The sequence below is a fragment of the Eufriesea mexicana genome, unplaced genomic scaffold (genome assembly GCF_001483705.2).
Source record: "Eufriesea mexicana isolate 0111107269 unplaced genomic scaffold, ASM148370v2 scaffold1523, whole genome shotgun sequence".
In the NCBI taxonomy this organism is placed as follows: Eukaryota; Metazoa; Arthropoda; class Insecta; order Hymenoptera; family Apidae; genus Eufriesea; species Eufriesea mexicana.
In genome coordinates, this window is record NW_016909723.1 from 697,714 (window position 1) to 706,730 (window position 9,017).

Genomic DNA, 9,017 nt, shown 5'->3' on the forward strand with positions numbered 1-9,017 from the left:
GAGCGGTTCTAGACGCGATTAATCGATAAGACTATCGAACGCGAAACCGCTCGCGTTTACTCGCAGGCACTTCCGATTCCGTTCGTTATCAACCGAAACGACGGAACAACTTTCATACGTCTTTCGTTCGATTCGAACGTCGCGATGCGTCGTGACCGCGATTCCCACGAAGCCGGCCTATGTCGGGAACGGCGGAGTTCGTGTCGCGGTAATTAGTACGATGAAAAGCTAATTTGGATAGTAGTCGTTAACGCGGTCTAAGCCACCAGACGGTACCGAGTGTCTAGCTTTTTCTTTTCATCCAGTTTCATCCTGCCGCTTCTGTCCTTTAACGTCGTTCCGTTTCACTCGATTCGCCCTTTCTCGTCTTATTTTCTATCTGGCTGCACAGAACTTTCGCGATAAAAGCACCGAAACTCTTTTAACGGGTGCTAAATTGAAACACTACTGCAATAAAGCGGCACGGTGCCGTGACTCCTTCTACAAAGAGCCGTTCTTTCTTCGCCTGTCCGGTTCGAACCTTCATACGTCTTCGCTCCGTAGCCAAAGAGCAGGAAAAAAGCTCTCTCTTGGAACAAGCGCGAGGAACATCGGCGAGAGAACGAGCAACGGGTCAGTCGCGTCGAACGAATCGGAGAATTGTTATAATCCTCGAGATAACGACGCGTCGATAATCGCCTTAATCACGACCCGATGCAATTTCGCGAATTCTCCGGCGCGTATTCCGCGACACTGGAACAGCGAATGAAATTCAGAGATCTTGATCCGCGATAAGACACGGTGCGTAACGACGTCGACGAGCTCCTTATAGAGACAAGTATATTTCATGCATAGTACTAGAGCAACGAGGACGCCGAGAAGGGATAAAAGAGAGGATGAAACTGCACCGGTTGCGGAGCCTCCTCGGCTTTAGCCAACTTTCTTTGGAGATGAGGCGAAAGGAACCGGAAGAGTGGCGTACTGAGACAGAAAATGAGAGAATGCCGGTGGAGTAGCAGAGGACGGAGTTAGGAGATGTTTGAGAAAGTTTGCAATTTCTTCGAACAAGAAACGCGTGCGAGTGCAGCTAGTTCGGCGAGCGTGCACACGTAATAGGGTAATTCCGCGAGCTCGATGCTCTCTTCTGTTCTTCGAGTACTCGGTGCGGACTTGGATAACGGCGCGCAACGCAACGCAACGTCGTAACCTCCTTGTCTCCGTGCTTACCGTCCCGTGAAAGTCACAACCCTAATAATTCCGCTTAATTAAACCGTTTATCTCACGGCTAATTTCTCCGACGTACGACCACCGTTCAACGTTTTAATATCCCGTCGCTGACTGTTTCGCCAACGTTGTTTCGTCCCTGCCCGTGATTACGTTGCCAGCGTTTTACGCGCAGAGCGACCACGCTTCTTTCATTTACCGGCTAACTTTTATCGACCATGTATCGGTGACGATCGGATTAGGTCGTAAAAGCTCAAGGCGACGTTACCCTTACGATTTTGCTATAAACCCGAGGATTGGATCATTCCGTGCATATTCGTGGTACAAGTTTCTACGCGCGTATAAACAGCGGGCGTAACGAAGCGAACTTGTGTCATCGACGATTTAACCGTATCGTCGCCAACGAAACGGGTATCGGCCCGAAACCGCGATGAAACCGCGATGAAACCGCGATAAAATTGCCGAATGCGAGGCGCGTGATGAAACGCGAAAAGAACAAAAAGTATGTTAAAGAGCGATACGCCCGATCTCGAAAGAAAGAGAATTTTTCTTCTCGTAACTACTGCAATTCCGTACATTTTCATTTCGACAAATAGCATCGATGAAATTTTACGCCGACGAACGGATACTCGCGCGTTTCGTATTCACGATTCGTATAATGGCCCGGAATCGAATTCGTTACCTTGCGCTTCCATTTCACGAGACACGAAGTTTGTCGTAATTAAAATTATCGGAAATAACGCGAGGTCCAAGTGTAATATTTATCGCCTCGAAAAATAACCTTATCGCGTTATCGAAGTAATTGATTTAAAACGCAAACAATGCGCGGGGTTTCCAGTTTAACGGAAAGCTGCTTAAAATACGACGTTGATATTTTTACCGAGATTTTCGTATTTCGATAAATACGGAGAGTGGCTGGATGGCGCGCGAAATTATTTACATCGCGAGTATTCGCGAAACAACGTTATTCGATTCAACGTATCGGCTTCTAATCTGCTTCGAGATAATTTGAGGGCTCGAGGTTGTATGTAACGCGACGAAATGACCAGTTTGTATTCTATAATTGTGCCTGACTGGCGTAGTAATCGAGCGCATTCCATTATAGGGTAATATCTTTGGTAATAATGTATACCGTTCTAGATCCGCGCGCTATCGACGAACGTTTCGATCGATGAAACAGGTAAGAGAATCGAAGGCTTCAACGTTTCGCTTCTATTCAACGGCGAAATTGGAAAATTATCGAGAGGTAATTCAAGCGCCACACGAAGCATCTCGCGCGGCAATTCCATTTTCAATCCTCCACGCGACGCCGTTTATTTTAGCGAAACAATAGGTCTGTACTCCGTTGCTAAACAATTCGATTACTTTTCCTTTCAATGGCACGCGTTATCCGACGATACAGCTGTTGCGCTAAACGACCAAGACGCGAGGCGATAATGCGGAATATTCAGAGCGAGCGTTGCGAGAGAGGGAAATAAAAGTTGGCGATCAGTGATACTACTCGCTCTATCGTCCGGCCTAGCTTTGTTACTATGTTATTTTGCTCGGAGCGACGTAAACGGAACGATGGCTCGAGAGCTACGAGTCCATTGCAAGTCTTTCGCTGTTTTACGCAGCGTACCTGATTCGAGCATTGACATCCGACGTAGGACAGGTCGGACGCTCAAGTACGAAAGCTCCGTGGGAAAGGTCGCGAAAGCGTTTAGATGGATCGATGTAGCGCGATGTTTTACACGAAGGTGGTACGGAACCGATGGTAGTTTCGCAGATTGGTCTGTAAACGGAACAACATTCGTCGCTTTTACCGTGGTACCCGTGTCCACTTTGTTACGGCCTTTCGAGTTCCACTTCAACGAAACACGTTCTCTCGCCTGTCGCATACGCGTGTAGTTAGCAACCACGTGTCGTTCGTCGTTTCTACTGGCCGTAAAGATTATATAAGTTGCTCGTGTCCTTAGAATTTCAACGAGCGAGCACTAAAGAGAAAATCGTTACTCCGCTGCGTTACGACGTGCGCCGTGTGTTTACATAGCCGACAGTTTATTGGGAAAATGAAAGGTTCTCCGAACAGAGAAGCGAGAGATGATTTTGATAAAAATTGTTTCGTCGGTGAAAAATTGGAGCGGGTGTACGCACGATGCCTGATATTATTCGCGAAAGCGTTCGAAGGAAACGAGACTCGAGACTATAGGTCGACGAGGGTTGCGTTCGCCTCTTATTTTATACCGTCGCGTGGCGGCAAGGGAAACGAGAAAAGGAGAAAAGGAGAAAAGGAGAAAAGGAGACGAGAAGACGAGAGGAGAGAAGATAGATCCGACTGATTCGAATAACAGCTTGGCAATTGAGAAGCGTCGAGGTATAGAGTTGTCGGGCTATCGAGAAAGGGGAAAGAATGGGGCGGTGGATTGCGTCAATTTTTGAGTTATCGCAGGCAGGATTGCACGCGGGCCAATTAAATTTTTAGCGTACGCTATTCGTCATCGTTCTCGTTCTACCGTTTTTTGTCCAATCTGGCTGTATTCGGTATTCCGAACGTCAATGTTATTGCCGTATCTCGTGTACAGATTTCGATGCAACGCAATATTCTGGACATCCGATGCTGTCTATATAATAGTTCCTCTACTGCGAGCTTTCGCTGAGCTTTCACTTTTCGTCTGCCTATAACGAGTCATACGGCTAGTTTTACGAGTTATCTAATGGGGTTCATCGTTTGCACGGGAATTCTCCGTTTTTAAATGCCTCGTTTATGATTCGTTCATCGTTTCTGTTTCTCCCATCTTTCCCCGTGCACGCTTTTCATTTTCGAAACGGCAAAATGGAATTCACCGCTGTATCTTCGCGTAGCGGTATAAACGATAAGTTGGACGAATACCGGCTAGTAACGATCATGGAATAATAATGATCGATCCTCGAGCCGTCTGCGATTGCACGATATGCGCAACTATGGGAGATTAGCCAGTACAGTCTTTAAAGCAGAGCTAGGAGAGCAGTTTAGCTTCGGTGAAACGTGCACGAACATAGCGGGGAATTATACAGGTGCTACTACGCGAAACTTCTCGTAATTTTCGTTGCGTATTCGTTGCGCCATTTCGATAATCGAGTTTTCGCTCCACTTAAAATCCCATTGTGCCGAGTATACCGTTCCGTGTTTTCGAACGTAGGCCAAATTTCCAGACGCTTTTGTTCCGGCATACAAACGAGTCTGCTTAAAATTTCAATTTCGCTTTGGATTACGCGTACACCCCGAAAGGGAAAGTAACAACGATTTCGTCGGTGTGATTTTTCGGTATCGGTAGAGTCTCGATTAAAGCGGGAAAGAGAGCGAGAGAGGAGAGGCAGGAACAAAGGAAACAATCGCGAACAGGGTAACATAAATAGTGGCACTCGGCGTGGAATTGGAGCTCGACGGTATTCCGTAGACATATTTGTCCCGAGCGAACAGCACGCAACGTGGCCCCATTTTATGCTGAAAGATGCCCCGTATTACCGGGCTGCCAAGTCGGTTTACCTCGGAAATACAGGGAACGCGGAGAAATACACTGGGAGTTCCGATAGCGGTGTACCTTAAGACCGCGGTAGAATCGTTAAGATCGCGTAGCACGTGTGTTCCACGAGAGAACTCCGTTTCTTTCTTCTTCCGGCGCCAACGCAAACTTTCCGCGGAAACTATAGAAATCACGCGTCGCTGCACCGACAACCGTTTTACCCTTGTTTCCGTTTATTAAATCGCTCGGTTAAGTCGTCCAGCCGGAACGAAACGCTCGGGTCGAACTCGAACTCGGGTACAAGAAGTGCGAGGACGGATTCGCGGTTCCGTACGATATTAAAACGATCGTTTCGCGTCTAAACTAAAGTCGATTTCATTCGCGTTTAACGCGAAATTCCAGTCAGACGAGTACGTTTTCTTCGCGTTTTCCTTACCCAGCCGAATACTTTTCGATAAGCTTCGTGTCCTTGCCGAGAACTCCACTTACTCCCGGCTGGAAAGCGAGTTACTTTGTCGAAAGACCAAACTAACTACGAGTTGCTGCACTTGCTCGAGAAAAGCCACAGAGCTCGTTTAGCGACAAAGTCAAGAACAGGAGAGTGATGTGCGCGCGTGCACGCGCGAACAAAGGTGAAAAGCGAAGAAAAAAGTGGGTTAACGCGTGAAGCGTTCAGAGGCGTTGAAGGACGAACACAACGCTTACCATCTTTGGTATCAATTTCCGTCTTCGATGAAACGCGACGCGTGCTTGGCGATGGCGGGATATTTTTTTAAACAACTGCCCCGCGATGGGGTTGAAAAAGGTAACACGCAAAGATGAAAGCGGACGAAGGGTAATGGTTAGTTGCGTCCGAGATGAAACGGAAGGGACGTCGGCGATGGAAAAAAAATGTGAAAGTTGATCGAGGGGGTAAAAAGAACGGAGCGGAAAGAAAGTTGTAGCAACTCGGTTTCGAACATGCTTCCTCGGTGAAACTTGGTCTCCGCGCGAATTTCTGAAGAATAACGAAGGCTCGGCTTTTTCGTAACGAGCCCTTTATTTAATTAGCGAGCAACAAGAGAGACAATGGAAAAGAAAGTCATTTTCTCACTCGACTTAATACCAGCAAAGAATAGAATATTTCGTGTTACGAGGTCAAAAAGTTGTCCCATCGTAAGTTTCCTTTCCGAGGTTTCAACTTGGAAGAAACTATCTCGGAGCTGCGGTGCTCGTAACCACGGCTAAGAAATCGGTAACATCGTGTGACCCATGGCTTGTTTAATATTCATGGTATTTCGGAATAAAATGGGTTTCCTTAGTAGTAATATAAATGATAATTACGCGCCATTGTTCGTAGCGGTAGGTTGGTCGCATTAACAATCGTCAACTACCGACGAGAACTTACCTGTGAACTTCGATTTCCAGCAACCGTTCTACCTGTCAGCCTCAGGGCTGCATAATTTCTCCGTGAAAATTTAGAACGATGGCCGCGGCGTGAAAAACTGCAGCGAAGGATCGAGTAACCGGTAAAGTTTTGGTCGCGGCTTTTTTATATCTCGCGAGAAAGTTATCAAACCGTAATTGGACCGTCGCGACGTAATAGACCGACTCGTGCTCGTTTACTTTCCTTCGCGCAACGCTTTGTCGAATTTCTCCAACGTCCAGGTCCGTCGCGAACCACGCGATCGAATAAAGGTTACGTTAAACGAGGTACTCTTATCGCGTCGCTTCTACTTTTCCATCGTGCAACTTTTAATCCGGAGTAGAAAAACGTGTAACGCGTTTTGACGACTTGGAAAAGTTGTCGGAACGTCTCTAGAATCCTTGCTCGAGGGGGATCGATAAAGATTCGTTCGCCCAGCTGCTCTAGACAGGGAAAAGCAAGCTTTCGACGTTGAAAACAATTTGTTCCAATTCCGGGGAAGTTAATCCTTTTGGATCAGAGCGCATTATATCGGAAGCTTAAGGAAGTACCTGTAGTTCTGTGGGTCTGCAATGGTGTTTAGGTTGCAAAGACATGGAGCGTACGAGCGTGGCACAGAGGATTCTAGAAGATCCTTGTGGATTACCTACGTGATTGTACGATGGCGACGTCACATGGCCATTGTTCCAGCGATAATATACGAGCAATCCTCGTAATCCTCAAATTACGTTCTCGCGGCGCGGCGCGAGGCGACGCTTCCGTCAGTCCGTGTGCATTAGTTGGCTGCACGCGCACCAGCGATAATAATTTCCTACCGTAATAGTTTACTAATGATGTATCCTCCACCGTCTGTGTCTCGAAATTTACTCGGAGAATATTCTGTGATCTTTTCTCTTATCATAGCTGCAACAGGATGGCTGGACTCGAGACCTATTATCTCGTGATTTTCCAGCTCCTTTGATCCTTTCAAGTTCGATTACACCGAGGCACCTTGCATCGTGATAGCCATCTGGGAAACACGGCGAAACTTAGAATTCTACCAAGCGTGATACCGTTTCAATGGTATCGCGTATCGTCCACTATGAATATCGAATATACTTTCTTATCCGTAATAAAGCCTTAAACACAAACACGCTTCGTTTTATTTCACCCTTTTCTCCGTCTTGTCGCCATTTATTATCGTCGAAACGAACGCGGCGATCGTCCACTGCCTTGCAGCCGAGCATCTCTGGTTTCTTCGGTAAATGCGATGCACTGGGTGCGGTATTCCGCAAAGGAATGGCATAAACATCGAGGAGACGTAAGCGCGATATAGTTTCCTCCATGTTTGCTTCCTAGTTGGAAATTGGTTGTCGAAGGCAACGCTTGTAATTAAAAGCCAATTACCAACAACGAAATGGAAGCGTAGCGCATTCTCGGGAGGATTTACCAGCAAACGAAGCGGGAGATGCAACGTAAGATGCGATTCAATTTGGATTCGAAACATTTGATGCGTTTGTTCCGGTGTACTCGCGTTCTCGTTCCCAGTAAGGAGCAACCGCCAGGGATCTCGTATTTCAAGAAGACAGTTGCGATCTCGATCAACTTGTCGGTAATAACCCGTGAAATGTTTCGTCATTCGAACGTAACGAAACATCTGTGTCTCCGATTGCCTCGGAATGTCGGGAAAAAGCGGTTTGTATAACAGTATAGTCGGAAGAGAAACTCGAACGCGACCGATTCTGATTTTCCTTTGATTCTTAAACGTAGCAATCCGTTCGAGATAGATCTCGATAACGACGTGTCGACGTAACAAGTGATCATCGAGGACAGACTATGTTTGATGTCGCGATGTACAAATATCGAGGAGAAAATAACGCAAGGAACGAGTTCCAGGTAAACTAGCGGACAAAGTCCTTTGTCTCTCGATATAGCGAATGGAAACGTTTTGCGACGGTCTAAGCAGTTTCGCTACGTTATAGGAGAGAGGATCGTTCGATCGAACGTTCGCGTTTATCGGTGTAATTCGTGGACTCGGCGACACGGACACGGTGATTTAGCTTTGAACTTTGAGAGACTGTTTTCCCAAGCGAGAAATTGATTTAGGATTATTCGATTTCCTTTGCGTACAGAATGCGAGTAAGCGCATTAAATCGTACTTAAAATTAGACTCCTCCGATCCTTGGAACGTTCGAACAGCGTCGAACGATGTAACTATTAAAGCAGATAGCGAGCCAGTGACACAACCGTTACGCGAGAACTGCTCGTTTCCGGCTAAAAAGAACGTTGCGAACGCCATTTTGCGTGGTCGATGTCGAATCGTTGTATTGGATCTCGATTGCATTATGCGGGCGATCAGACGAGAGTAGAGGGTTTAGCTGTTCGGTAGTCCAACGTCATAATCAAGGCAGAGAGCAGTATATCGTCCACCGCATAGTTTTACTCACCGCCTCGGGGACTATGAAGCTATCTTGCATTTTACTGTCATTACCAAACTTAGCCGTACGCAACCCACAAAGATCCGACGACGAGTGCATACAACGTATACTCGTAGTCCAATCTAGGTTCTACGACATAGCCCAAGGGAATTTTGCAAAGTCTAGGCTGAGCCACAAGTACCGCGTAGCTCTTGACACGGCATAGCTCTTCAAAGTAGATCCTTTGATCTTTATACAAGCATGCTTATATGAAAATGCTGTCCTTATAGGAAAAGAACGAAACGAAAAAGGGAACCTCTTTAAATCCGTTGTTTATACGAATTTCGCTGGTAAAATCGAACACGACTGCCAAAGTGACTGCTCTAAATCATAGAGGGCACAGCGAATTCTCCGACTTTTTGCGCGATTGGTATTTCAGAGCATGGAACGCAAAAACCTACGAAATCTATCGTATATACCAAACGACCACCCTGGCCTGGAACCAACTTTGACGGTAACAGACACGAA